This window comes from Rutidosis leptorrhynchoides, chromosome 11, assembly GCF_046630445.1.
Source record: "Rutidosis leptorrhynchoides isolate AG116_Rl617_1_P2 chromosome 11, CSIRO_AGI_Rlap_v1, whole genome shotgun sequence".
In the NCBI taxonomy this organism is placed as follows: domain Eukaryota; kingdom Viridiplantae; phylum Streptophyta; class Magnoliopsida; order Asterales; family Asteraceae; genus Rutidosis; species Rutidosis leptorrhynchoides.
This window is the reverse complement of record NC_092343.1, coordinates 380,223,244-380,239,178: the sequence shown is the minus strand read 5'-3', so window position 1 is coordinate 380,239,178 and position 15,935 is coordinate 380,223,244.

Below are 15,935 nucleotides of genomic sequence, written 5' to 3'. Positions count from 1 at the left end.
ATGCTTCCGATTCCAAGGTTTTCCCTAAACACACTATTTGGAATCATATCTAACATGGTCCTGCCACATGTCCACCTAAGCATCCTCATTTCAGCCACCTCCATCCTTCTCTCTTGGGCCTTCGTCATTGACCAGCATTCTGATCCGTACAACATGGCAGGTCTAATTGCCACCTTGAGGAATTTCCCTTTCAATTTGAGCGGAATCTTCTTGTCGCACAAGACCCCTTTCGCTGCCCTCCACTTCAACCAACCTACCTTAATACGATGGGTCACGTCTTCATCTATCCTCCCCGATTTATGGAGGACCGAGCCTAGATATCTAAACGAATCTTGTGGGTGCAAGATCTGGTCCCCAATGCAGATATTCACTCCAGCGTTTTGTTCATCTTCAACGCTGTTGAAATCACACCTAAGATATTCCGTCTTTTGTCTACTGATCCTTAGACCATTTTGTTCTAAGGCCTCCTTCCATTGTTCTAGTCTTCTATTAAGCTTTTCTTTGGAATCCGCTACAAGCACAATATCATCAGCAAAAATCAGACTCCATGGGATGTTCTCTTGTATTCCTCGAGACAGCTCATCGAGAATCAAAGCGAAAAGGAAAGGGCTTAGGGCAGATCCCTGGTGCAAGCCTACTTCTATCGAAAAATACTCTGTGTTTCCCACAGGCGTTCGAACGCAGGACTTCGCCCCTTCGTACATATCCATAATTGCTCTAATATATCTACTTGGGATACCTCTACCATTTAGGGTCTTCCAAATTAACTTTCGCGGAACACAATCATAGGCCTTTTTTAAGTCTAAGAAGACCATCTCTAGGCTCTTTTGCTTTTCCCTATACTTCTCCATAACGCTTCTTATAATATGAATTGCCTCCATCGAAGAGCGCCCTGGCATAAAACCAAATTGGTTTTCCGAAACTGTGGTTTCGCGTCGAAGTCTAGTCTCAATCACTCTCTCCCAAAGCTTCATGGTATGGCTAAGTAATTTTATGCCTCTGTAATTACTGCATATTTGGGCATCCCCTTTATTTTTGAAGATGGGAATAATCTCGCTACGTCTCCATTCAGTGGGCATTTTATAGCTTCTAAACGTCTTATTGAAAAGACACGTCAACCACCTAACGCCATCATCGTCCAGGCACCGCCACACCTCTATTGGAATCTGGTCTGGTCCAACAGCTTTGTTTCTACCCATCTTTCATAGTGCCACTCTTACTTCTTCCTGGCTAATCCTCCTACAGAAATTGTTTTTCTGGAAATGACCTATACCACAGTCACGCGGTTCCTCTTGGCGCCCGGGTACCCCTCCAAAGAAAAGAGATCAGAAATAAACTTCCCATCTTTTCCTAATTTCGCCTTCCTTCACTATGGTTTGACCGGCTTCATCTTTGATAAACTTGACGTTATCTATATCCCTCCTCCTACGCTCTCTAGCTTTAGCAATCTTGTAGATATCATTAGCTCCTTCTTTAGAATCTAGTGTCTATACAAATCTTCATACGCTTTATCTTTTGCACGTGCAACAGCCTTCTTAGCTTCCCTTTTGGCTTCTTTATATCTCTATTCTGCCCTAGTTCTATCCTCAAGTGTTCCCTCCCTGCAAGTATTGAGCTCCCTAAACCTTAGTTGTTTAAGCGCGACTTTGGTTTGGACCTCATCGCTAATCCACCATGATTCTCTACTAGATTTGTGTCCTCGCGATGTCCCTACTACCACACCTAAGGCTTCCTTGGCTACATCTCTAATAGTGGAAGCCAGACTATTCCACATCTGATCTGCGTCACCATGAGTAGCAATTTCCACTCCTGCCTCTACTCTTTCCAAAACCGAAGCTTTAAAAGTTTCGGCTTTCACTCCATTTAGATTCTTCCATAGGATCCTAGGTTGGACGGGTTTCGCGCTCCGGGAAGCCCGCCTCTGCAAGGCTAGGTCCATGACCAATAATCTGTGTTGGGTGGAACAGGTCCAGGTAGTCAGAACTCTACAGTCTCTGCAAGCCCTACGCTTCCCTTTGCGAAGCAGCAAATAGTCAATCTGGGTACTATGGCCCCCATTGTGGAAAGTAGCTATTTGAGCTTCCGTCTTCCTAAAGAAAGAGTTTGCAACAGCCAAATCATGGGCAACATTTAAATCGAGAATAGAGCGTCCTTCTTCATTTCGGGCTCTGTACCCAAAGCCCCCATGGACACCCGTATATCCTTCTGAATCCGTGCCTATATGTCCATTAAGGTCTCCCCCAATAAGTAAACGATGGTCATCGGGGCAACTCCTCACGACTTCATCTAACGAATCCCAAAAGCTTCTTTTTTCTTCTTCACCCAAACTAGCGTGAGGTGCGTAAGCGCTAATGACCATGTAAGTCTCCTCATGGATAACTAATCTTATTGACATAATCTTATCACTACACCTACCTACGCCCACAATATTATCCTTATACGGATGTCCTAAAATGATTCCAACCCCGTTTCTAGCTACCGTAGAACCCAAAAACCACAACCTGTAGTCTTCAATGTCAACCGCCTCTTGACCCTTCCATCTGGTTTCTTGAACACACAAAATATCCACCTTACTCTTACGTAAGGTCTCAACAAGCTCATAGGATTTGCTAGTCAAAGATCCTACATTCCAACTCCCTACTCTAATCTTAACCGGGTCCGCTAACCTATTGCCAACTCTAAACCCTCTAGGCCTAACCGCCCCTAAGTAAGGAGGACATGACCTCACATGACCATCTCTACAACCCGAGTCTATCTTACTCTATATGATAAACAAAGGGTATAAAGTAGGAGAGGTAATATAATATAAATAGAAATAATAATTTAATAATAATAATAATAATAATAATAATAATAATAATAATAACGTAATAATATTATTAATAAAAATAATTTAGTATCAATAATAATAAATCAGTAAAATACTATAATATAGTGATAATAACCAAGGTTAATACAAAACAAGATATATAAAAAAACAATCAATAAAAGTGGGTGAAGATGTGGTTAATAAACAACGAGTAGAAACAGACAACCAGAGTAGTAATAAAATACTCCTTCTTGTTTATAGTCTAAAAATAAATAGTTAATAAATAGTTAATAATTTAAACAGTCAATATGCAAAACTAATACATATAAGCACGGGAATCAGAGTATAACACAGAAAAAAGCATGTAACAGCGAAAGAGAAGAAGAGAGTGAAAGATGTAACCGGCCGGAGATCTTACTTCCGGCAGAGTGTACGGCGTTCGTCCTATCAGCGACTGTTTGGGAACCTGCAAAAACAATAAACGAGTTGATCCGGACACAGATTCGTTCGCGGTGCTGTAGTACTCGCTGAACCAGACCGGAAAAGCTTGAAAAAGGCCGGAATCAAACCCACAAAACTTGCCGGAGAAATTTCTGGCGCGTGAGTGCACCGATTCCGGTGAAAGTTAGTGTATTAGGTTCGTCCGCGTAATTTGAAAATTATGAGGATAGTGGTGGCTCCTAATTTCAGTAATTTAGATGAAAATTTTTGATACTAGATTTTGGTAACTCTCGGGTATGAAAGGATCCGTTGGGAAAGGGGGGAGAGAATATGCAAAGTTAGTGACAAAATCATATATATGTGATTTTCTTATAATCAAATTAATATCCAAAATCCAAATACTTTAAAATTTAGTGTAACAAAAATAGAAAATAAGAGTTGCACAAAGTTAACCCGACAAAATAAGAGTTACAAGCAAATACTTTATTATTAATGCAAACTCTTTCTTCCCTCTAAGACTATTTGTAAAGCAAGAAAACAAACGTGATTGGTTATTCGTGTTGGTTGCTTTTTGTACTTTTCTGCTGACTAGGATGTGTTGGTTTTTAGTGTGGAGTATTGGTGGTGTTAGTTTTTTGATGTTGGTTGTTAGTGGAATGCTGATGTGGGATTTTATTTTTATTTATTGTGTGATATTAATTTTTTTTATATTGTTTATGTAATAAAGGTGAAAAATAAAAAAAATGTCACATAATTTGAATTAAATAATAAGACATACATTACTAATTAAAAAAAATACATAATTGAAATTCCTAAAAAAAATTACATAATTTAAATTCCTAAAAAATTTACTTAATTTAAATTCATAAAATAAAGACGCAATATTCATAAACTAATCCTACACATCATGGACGTTATCAATGTTCAAGTCATCTTTTAGCTTGGAATGAAACAATTTTTTAATTTGAAGACATATCGTGTCTTCCAGGTCCTCCATTTTAGAGGATGATCTCCCCAACACATCAATTGTGCTAGTGCAGTTTGCATACTAACATACTCGTTGAAATTGTCAATCGAACTATTCTTTTTCGAGGCCATATTAGTCATTTAGTCCAAAAATTCCTCCACCCTTGACGAACTCGAACTCTTACCACGAGAAGACGCTCTTGCGTCCAAAGAAGCCGAATTTTATTTGGGCTTTCTTTGCTTTATTGCGTCCCATTGGACGCAGCATCGGCATGTCCGGAAACAACTCTGCCTCAAAGTCTTTGTGATCGGCCAACTATTGGATTCTCCGAAGTATCACAAAAACATTCCGCCAACCACAAAAGCTCTTTTTGCGAACACCCTTTTTGGGTCCTCGAATTTCCTTAGTCCACCGCTTTCACATTACCTATATAATATATAAACATAAACATATTAATAACGAGTTCCATAATCTAGTAATTGTTATCTAGTAAGTGTGATTTGTTTAAGAATAGAAGTTAATTAATCTAGTTGAGTATATCCGGAACCTCACAATTAATTAACTTTGATTCTTAATTTGTGAAACATGATTAATTAATTATTTACAATTTATAACTGTTATAAACAAATAATCATATTCTAAAAGTAAAGTCAAACCCCTTCTTAGTCGATTTTTTCTACTTTTTCTACAAAATAATTTTGAAAGTTAAAGGATAATCAGAATGGACTTCAACATGAGAGATTAGTGTTTGATAATTGGTGAATTTTATTTAGTAAAGTATTATATTAATTTGAAAGCTTACATGTTAACCCTTCAAGTTTTGTTTATACGAATTTGACCCCCAAATATTTACATGTTTTATCCTCTAAATATAGCATATTTTACACAAATGTTCCCTAAGTAAAACTACATCCTCCAAAATATAATACGACCAAAAACTTGTTTGATATTAGTATATATGATAATAATATACACTTATATATAACAATATAACATATACTAATATATATATATATATATATATATATATATATATATATATATATATATATATATATATATATATATATATTAATACATACATATATATGTGTGTGTGTGTATATATATACATATATATATACACATATATATATATACATATATAGATATAACATATAATAACAGTATATATAAACATTATATATAACCTTTAGTCTTTCTTCCGTGTTTTCGCATAGCCCGTGGTTGAGACTGTTGTTCTTGCGATTGTTGATCTTGCACTTGCGTTTGTTGCATTTGTGTTTGTTATTGTTGAGTTTGAAACATTTGTTGTTGTTGATTTGGATACATTTGTTGATAATGAGCCCATTGTTGTTGTTCATAAGTCATCGGCGGTTGATTTAAGCCGAATAAATTTCTAATGATTTGGGCAAATTGTTGTGGACTAGGTGTTTGAATTGGTCGGTTTAATCCGAGAATATTAGAACTCCCGAACACCATTAGATTTGATATCGGGTCGGTATTATTGATCGGGGTTTCGGGATCTTCTTCTTGGTTGTATGGAGCGTTTGACATTTTTTTTTTTTTTTTTTTGTTAAAAATATATGAAGATGGAGTGTTTGAAGATTGTATTGTTTGATGATTGCGTGTTTTTTGGTTAAAAATGTTAGATTTAAATAGGTAAATAACAGGAAATTTTTTTTATTATTAAAATTCAAACGCCCCATTTTATATTCTAAACGGTCAAAATCGAACCACCAGTCAAATGGCTCCATCTGTCCATTTCACCCGTTACTTGTTCCGTTAGATTCCACCCAACGCATCCCCAACACGTCTCACCAACGGACCGATACTCATTCTTTCCCGTTGCTCGGTGCCACATGTGTAACTAACGGCGTTGGTATACACCGATACAAAGGGTCTAACTGCATCCAGATTATTAAGTATAACGATTTCTTTCACCTTAGAAACCAAACAAGCCGGTGGAGGTGTATCTACTTGTGGGCCCCATTTCTGTATGTAAATTAGGTTTGCACGTTGGAGCCCCTAATTAAAACAAATACTACCTTTGTTCCAATTAAATTGTCCTGTTTTGACTTTAGCGGTCTTTTGTTTTCAACTTTAACTTTAAATTATTTTTGTATGTTATATAAGAGTGATCCCAATGAAGACATGACTTCTTCCAGGACTAGCCAACCATTTAGCGACACATCATCACTTCCATCTCACTTCCTTCCCAAGACTAAACCCAGGACTAACCACTTCCAACAATGACATACCTCCTCAAATAAATTGGACCCACTTAAATTATTTAATTAAAGATGTTACAAGCTTTAATGTTAATGGTACAAGTAATATATGCATGTATATCCGTCCATCCGTCCAGCAATATGATTGAAATGGACGAGCAGGAGAACGAGGGAGCTGGGCGACACCCTGGACTAAAGGCTGGACTAAGTGGTGCCAACGGTGTCCTCGTGGACTAAAGTGTGACGATCGCTCTAAATCCATATGGACGAACACGTCATTCATTGATTTCATTGCGAGGTATTTGACCTCTATGTGATACATTTTGTAACATTGTATTCGTTTGAAAAGGTATTTCATAAATGAATATATAAATTCCAGGTTTTTAACATCTGATGATTTCTACGTATAGACAATCACCATTTAATGGTTTACAATAATACATCTGTTGACAATACAGTCAAAATAAGATACATGGTAATGGTTTGGTGAATGCAAGTTTCTTGTATATAGCATGTATGACTCCAAGCACATATCTTGTATCACGTATAAGCAAACAGCGGAAGACTTCTAGAATCCTGAGAATAAACATGCTTCAAGTGTCAACACAAAGGTTGGTGAGTTCATAGTTTTAATATTACACATAATCCGTATATCAATGTGGATTACAAAAGTTCAGTTGTTTTATTTAAAACGTTATCAATAGGTTTTACATAAAAGGTGGATCACAAGATTTCAGTTGTTTCATCCGAAACGTTTATCAATCGGTTCTACAAAATTGAGCACCCTGGTAACTAAACTTTAATGCTTATATTATTTGTACCCTTTGTATAATCATCTTAATAATACACACAAACCAACGTGTACGCTTCTCAAATAGCATACGTCCGTTAAAAGGCTAGCGCTCTAGCTCGGACGGGGATATCAAGCCCTATGGATCCATATACTACTACTCGCGCCCACCAGTTCTTATAACTGGCAGTTACTAGTTACCAAAGCTAAGGGATTTTCGGTTCAAACTCAGTGTAGAATTTAGTATGTACTTGTATCCATTGCGTTTAAAATAAAGTGCATATATTCTCAGCCCAAAAATATATTGAGTAAAAGGGATCATATGAAACTCACACTTTATAATTATTGTAAAACAGTTATTAAAGCATTTGCATGTATTCTCAGCCCAAAAATGTAAAGGGTAAAAGGGATCTTATGAAACTCACACAAAATCAGTTTTAGTATTTGTATCCATTTAGTAAAACAGTTTATAAAACTGCGCATGTATTCTCAGCCCAAAAATATATTTAAAAAGGGATCAAATGAAACTCACTGTTTAATATTGATATACAATATTGCAGGAAAGCACGTAGACGCATCGGAGATGATAAACACGAGGTTTGATTCACAAAAAAAAATACCCCCGAACATTACCCATAACCTCCCTGGCAATAACCCATAATTTCCTTAGCTCTAGCTTGCTCGAAAACTCATTTTGAAAATTACTTGGACAGCACTCCGTCGTAATATTTTATGTACATTATTATTTTTGTATCGCAAAAATAATAACACTAATAATAAAAATAATAAGATTAATAATAATCTTATTATTATTAATAATAATAATAATAATAATAATAAAATAAATAAATACGGAGTAAAAATAATATGTGTGTGATTTATCTGGCCAAAACTCGAGAATTTATAGCACTTGGCCTGAAATCTGGAGTCATGCGACTCGCATGGAAATGGCCTTCTGGCCATGCGACTCGCATGAGGACCAGGGACAGCTCACATTGTTTTGTAATTTAGCTCGTCGACATAATTAATTATTAATATAATATATATAATTTAAATAATTAATTATATATTATATTAAATTCACGTGCATAGTTGACTTGTAATTTTTGTTCCGATAAGTCGTACGTCATCACTCGACTTATGTCCCGGTTCTGGTTTTTCGAATGTCCTTTCGTACGCTGAGAAAACTTGCATTTTACGTTTCGTGACACGTACCTTTGTCAAAATATAGCCTTAAGTTATCCATAAAATATACCACTGTAGCAAAGTTACTGTAGTAAAGTCAATTTTTACTGTAGCAATTCACTGTAGCAAAGTCAATTTCACTGTAGCAAATAGTGATTTTCGAAAACACTGTAGCATTTTGAGTAATGTGGCAATTTGAAAACACTGTAACAAATTAGTGTTTAACTGGTTCATCTTAAACGCTTTAGTTAACTTATCTAAATATCAATTGAATCAATAAACGAATGTTACTATCGTTTATTATATATATGTATATATCTTTTTAATATACATAAATCAGTTTTTAAATACACATTGGAAGTTATTTATAAATAAATTTTAATAATAAATATTTCAACTTATCATATACATTCAAATAGATATTTAAACCAATAAGTTTAATGTACGGTATCAAACAATTAATACATTGTTACCTTTTCATGTTATAGTATATATGTATCTATTTACATATAATTGTTCGCGAATCGTCGAAAACAACCGAAGGTATTTCAAAAATTTTGAGATTCAGTTTTACAGACTTTGCTTATCGTGTCAGAAATGTTAATCATACAAAGATTAAGTTTAAATTTAGTCAAAATTTCCGGGTCATCACATAAAGTTTGGACGAGCTCCTAGACGTACCATTAGGAGCACTCTAAGTACTTGATAAACATTATAGCAGGTAAAAATACATTCAAAATCCAATTCATTTATATAAATTTTATTATATAATATATAATTATATTATATTATATCATATATAATACAAACAAAAATATTTAGAGTCAAAATGAGAAACAAAAGGCCTCTCTAGGCAAAACAGGACCATTAAACTGGAACAGATGGAGTATAAAACCGATAGTTAACAGTAGGAAAACATGTCATAAATACAAATTCATAATAATAACAAAATGAACTTAAAAAGCAAATCATGTTCAAAATTTAAACATTAAAAAATCAACTTATTAATGAAGTATATTCTTCTTCTTGGTATAGTAAAATATATATTCTTCTTCTTCTTGGTATATATATATATATATATATATATATATATATATATATATATATATATATATATATATAAGGGTAGGATCAAGAGGGAAGTAACCAATCGGGGGGAAGCGGGGGGAAGCAAAAACTTTTTTTTTGTTTTTTGAAAAAATTTTGTTCACGAACATTATAGATGAGATGAAAATATGAACATTTAGTAGAGACACTTTGTGATAAATGTTTTTATTTTGGCTGAAAAACGCTCGAAGAAGTAATATATAACAATTATCGTGTTTTTCGAGCGTATTTTGAGGTTTTAGCTATTGGGGTTTAGATATTAGGGTTTATAGGGTTTAGATATTAGGGTTTAGGGTTTAGATTTATGGTTTAGATTTAGGATTTAGATTGAGTTTTTAACACGAACGGTTTAGAGTTTAGGGTTTAGGGTTTAGGGTTTGGTGTTTTGGGTTTATGGAATAAACCCAAAACACCAAACCCTAAACCCTAAACTCTAAATCGGGCTAAATTTTACTTCACAAAACATGAGAAAAAAACGTTCATATTCTTCACGAACAATATTATCTTGAATGTTATTTTTGTCGATCGTTTTTCCGCCTAAATAATAACATTCATCACGAAGTGTCTCTTCTAAATGTTCATATTTTTGTGTGATCTTGATGCCGGAAAAAAAAAATTTTAAAAATGAAAAAAAAAATTGCTTTCCCCCGATTGGTTACTTCCCCATTGATCATGCCCTTATATATATATATATATATATATATATATATATATATATATATATATATATATATATATATATATATATATATATATATATATATATATATATATATATATATATATATATATAGGGGTAGGATCAAGAGGGAAGTAACCATTCGGGGGGAAGCGGGGGGAAGCGAAAACTTTTTTTTTCGTTTTTTGAAATAACTTTGTTCACGAACATTATAGATGAGATGAAAATATGAACATTTAGTAGAGACACTTTGTGATAAATGTTTTTATTTTGGCGGGAAAACGCTCGAAGAATTAATATATAACAATTATCGTGTTTTTCGAGAATATGTTGAGGTTTTAGCTATTGGGGTTTAGATATTAGGGTTTATAGGGTTTAGATATTAGGGTTTAGAAATTTAGGGTTTAGGGTTTAGATTTAGGGTTTAGATTTAAGATTTAGATTGAGTTTTTAACACGAACGGTTTAGAGTTTAGGGTTTCCATAAACCCAAAACACCAAACCCTAAACCCTAAACTCTAAATCGGGCTAAATTTTACTTCACAAAAAATGAAAAAAAAGACTTTCATATTCTTCACGAACAATATTATCTTGAATGTTATTTTTGTCGATCGTTTTCCCGCCTAAATAATGACATTCATCACGAAGTGTCTCTTCTAAATGTTCATATTTTCGTGTGATCTTGATGCCGGAATAAAAATTCCAAAAAAAATGAAAAAAAAAATTTTTTGCTTCCCCCCGCTTCCCCCCGATTGGTTACTTCCCCATTGATCCTGCCCCTATATATATATATATATATATATATATATATATATATATATATATAAAGTAAATAATGGAGCACGTGAACTTCCATCAGAATAGATAATATGCTCAAGATTAAGCATGTGGTTTAACAAAACCAACAACGGATCTCAATCCCAAACACCATTGATACAAATCAAAAGCTTAGCTAATTTTGGGAACTGGGACATGTCCCTAATTAAACTGTGCATAGTGTTGAAAGCCTACATGTAACAAAACAAACATTAGAAGTCACCATCATGCATTAATTAAAACCCATTTTTTCCATCATTTGTCAATTCCATATAAAATAAGTACCGAAAGTTCACTGAAACAACTATCATAAAAAAAAAGTAAAATCAATTAAAAGTGCATATAAAGTATGCGTAGGGTTTAGGGGCCGAAAATGACTTTTGCAGTCTTTCCAGGTTTAATTTTTTGTACTATTCTACCTCTAAACGACTATTTGTACTATTCTACCTCTAAACGACTATTTTTTTTATCACTGACCTTTCTTCTACAGACGTGGTCCGCAAATCATTAGACAACAACATTTTAAAAAATAAACAACACCTAGGTTTCATCAAACCACAAAATTGAGATATCATTAAGAACAAGTTAGAGAAGTATTTGAAATATGTATACTCAAACCCATACTCTTGTCTGACATGAGAGGAAATGACACTTTTCAAAAAAAATAGTCGTTTAGAGGCCGAATAGTACAAAAATTAAACCTCAAAAACTGAAAAAAGTCATTTTCGACTCCTAAACCCTACACATACTTTATACGCACTTTTCATCGGTCTTAATTACCTTGTATGTGTTAGGGTTATTGGACCCAACAATAAGAGTGATTCCAGAAATCACCCTTCCCATAATAGACAAACGAAGACAAAAATAAATAAAATAAGAATGCGAAGAATTAACATGTTATATGTAATCAACGGATTGATTACTTTAATCCACGAACCAAACTAGTGAGATTTTATTAATAAATTTTGTGATACAATGTATAGGTTACAATAGAGTCTTTATATAGGCAAAAGTCAACAAGGAAACGACTTAGGGAGCAAGCCAAACTCGATTCTGGAAAGTTCCTTCCGTCAGACACGCATTGCGGTCGCGATGCACGCATTGCGGTCGCGATACACACATCCTAAAATTGGGTTCGTTCTGCGACTCCATCGCGGTCGCGATTCACCCATGTTCTCGCGAGTCTTGATTGTTTGAATCTCTTTCACCACTCCAACAATCTCCCACTTGAAGGAGGTATTTAAACAAACACAATCTTCGTCAATCCAACACTTCAACAAACAAACCAAGATAGTGGAACCACCATACATACCGCCAGTGTGTTTACTTGTTAATAAGATTTGTATTGTTATGTGATTGTTGGTATTGTGGTTGGTATGAGGTGCTCGGTTCACCTTGGGAACGCATCAGGCGGGATCTTGGTTCACATTAGGATCCAGAGGGTTCTCGGTTCACGTTGGGAACACATCGGGAACCATATGTGATTACATATAGTAGGACTTGATTGGTTGTGGTATGTGGTTAACTGTCTATATTTGTTAATAAAGTTGATATTTGTGTGAAATTGTTTGTGTTGAATGGTTCGAGGGCTCGGTTCACGTTGAGAACGCATCGGGCGGGATCTTGGTTCACGTTGAGAACGCATCAGCATCCAGAGGGTTCTCTGTGCACGTTGGAAATGCATCAGGAACCGTATGTGATTGTAAATTGTATAACTTGATTGTTTTGTGATATGCAGATAATTGACTATCTTTATGGATATTATTAACTCGTATGCACATATTATATTCACTAAGCATTTTCGCTTACCCCGTTGTTGTTTAAATTTTGTATAGGTTACGGATTGAGCAAGAATGGATATGATAGATGATTAGTCAAATTATGCCTATAATGCTTTTGCGATGCGGTTAAGCTTGATTTGATGTAGCTGAGACTTGTTTGTGCTTATGCTAGATGCCTCTGGTAGGTGCTTTGGGTGGGATAGTAATATCTCAAGAATCATACTTTGATCTTCTGGTTGTCGTTTTATCAAATGGGTCGAAATTGCCATCTAATGCTGTAACGGGTCGGTCTAATATCAAGTATTTTAAAATTGAGGTCTAGAACGGTTCTTTTCAACATATCTTACGGTATAATACTACCTGAGCTTCTTCATGCGGTAGTATAAACTCCCCCACTTAGAACTCTCCTCCATATTCACATCGCCAAGATGATAACACCTTGCGAATTTACCATTCTCTGACAGGCATGACCGCTCTCATCGTTGGTCATAGTCCTTGAATTCTCAAGAATTCACCTTAAGCTATTAAATCCGACAAAAAACACTCAAGACATGTACTACACAACTAGCAATATATACTACATGGCATGTCAATCGTCTTCCTATTTCAATAGGCACTAGTCTAATCTTATCATATCATATCATCAATCACGTATTTAGGCCCCACATATTTACACATAGCACACAATCTCTACAGTTTAAGTCTAGGAATTCCTACTCTACAAGTAAGCCCCTAGATCCCTTAAACACGCACACTCATCACATACATCGGAAGAGTATACTTTCGATACAAGGTCTTCAACACTTCTTGTTAGACTCGAAACAACAACTCTCTATCTCTCTAGTAGGTCATCTTCTCTCATCAATTCATGAGAAGACCGGTTGAGGCAATGCAAAACCTCAACTTTTTCGTCGTCACCACCTTAGTAAGCATATCCGCGGGCTCCTTCGAACCAAGGACTTTCTTCTAAATTAAAGTACCATCTCTTATATGATATCGAATGAAATGATACCTCAACTTGATGTGTTTCATACGACTATGAAACACCGGATTCTTTCGAAGATGAACTACACTATGATTATCACAATACAATACGCAATAATCTTGTCTTTTACCCAACTCACTCAAGAAGTCCTTCAACCACATAAGCTCTTTAGTAGCATCCGCAATAGCCCTGTATTCGGCCTCCGTTGTAGATAAAGCAACGCTTCTTTGTAGTCGAGACATCCAACTAATCGAGGTCTTCCCTAATGTGAAAACATAACCCGTAGTGCCTTTCTCTGAATCATCACATCCACCCAAATTAGCATCCGCATAACCTTTAAGTATGGCATTGTCTTTAGTAAAACACAATCCCATATTAGAAGTACCTTTTAAGTAACAAAACAACCTTTTGACCGATTCCTAATGCTCTTTCCCCGGTTTAGACATATAACGGCTTACTACTTCCACTGAATGGGCAATATCCAGTCTCGTACAAACCATGACATACATAACACTACCCACGGTCGATACATACGGAACCTTTTCTATCTCCGCTTTGTATTCTTCCATTTTAGATGATTGACGTTTCGATAACCTTATTGAGTTTCTCAAAGGCATAGAATGAGCCTTTGAATTCTCCATGTTAAACCTCTATATACTTTCTCAATGTATTTAGTTTGAGACAAGTATAGAGTTCCTTCCACACGATCACGCACAATACTCATCTCAAGTATTTGCCTAGCTCCACCAAGGTCTTTTATCTCGAACTCGTGGGAAAGTAACATATTCAATTTGTTGATTTCGGACATGTTAGAACCCGCAATCAACATGTCATCAACATACAATAACAAGATGATATAAGAAGACTTCAATTTCTTCAAGTAGCAACAATGATCGGCTTCACATCTTAAGAAATCAATCTTCTTCATAAACTCATCAAACTTCAAGTACCATTGCCGAGGTGCTTGCTTCAATCCATACAAACTTTTCTTTAGCTTACAAACCCAATTCTATTTACCATTTACCTCATATCCCTCGGGTTGCTTCATATAGATCTCTTCATGAAGATCCATGTAAGAATGCAATCTTCACATCTATTTGTTCTAAATGTAAGTCTTCAGATGCAACTATAGCAAGTACCAACCGAATAGTAGTCATTTTAACTATCAGTGAAAAAATTCTCGTTGTAATCAACTCCTTCCTTTTGTTAAAAGCCTTTGACCACCAACCAAGCCTTGTACCTCTTCTTGCCATCCAACTCATTCTTTGGCCGATATTTATCACGAGGTAATTTCACTAGTGACCAAGTTTTATTCTTCTCAAGTGACCCCATTTCTTCTTTCATGGCAAGCTTCCATTGTATGGATTCTTTAGATTGTCTTGCCTCAAAGTAACTTTCGGGTTCACCATTCTCGGTATAGAGCAAGTAGTTTGTTGATGAAGAATACTTAGGATTAGGCTTTGGCACTCTAGTAGAACATCTTAGTGTAGGAGAAACCGGTATGGTTGGACATGTTCCATCATCATCATCCTCTTCACTAGAACTCCCACTATGTTCGGAACTATCACCGCTTTTCGAACCAACTTCATCATTAGCACTTTGTGACTCCTCACCATTATTCGGCAATTCATTGTTGCCCGAACTCCCACTAGAACCTGTGATGTGTAAAATCAGGTATATAATTTATATAACAAGGATTACTGATTTAAGACTACACACAATTACGGGCAGTGTACCCGATCGTGCAATAGTATAGAAAATGATAAATACCAGTTATCGTTCCAAGGACAGTTCACACGCAACTCAAGATTATTAACTAAATACAATTAACTAAACAAATAAAATGAAATAAAGGAAATAACAGATAACTGGTTTTGGTTATTTAACGATTAACCAATCAAGAGAGATTTAAATATAAAGACAAGATTTTTGTGTTTTAAGTTTATAGAAAATGAAAGGCAGATTCAACAAACGAATAAAAGATAGTTTTGAATTTAACAGACAAAGAAATGCTCATCTAGATCTTTTAACCTCAGTGTCAGATAATATAGTATTAAGCACAAGATATAGTGATATAATGCATGTAATTACTAAGTCGGTTCGTTTAGAGTTCTCTTTTACGAACACTCAAGCTAGGATTTATCG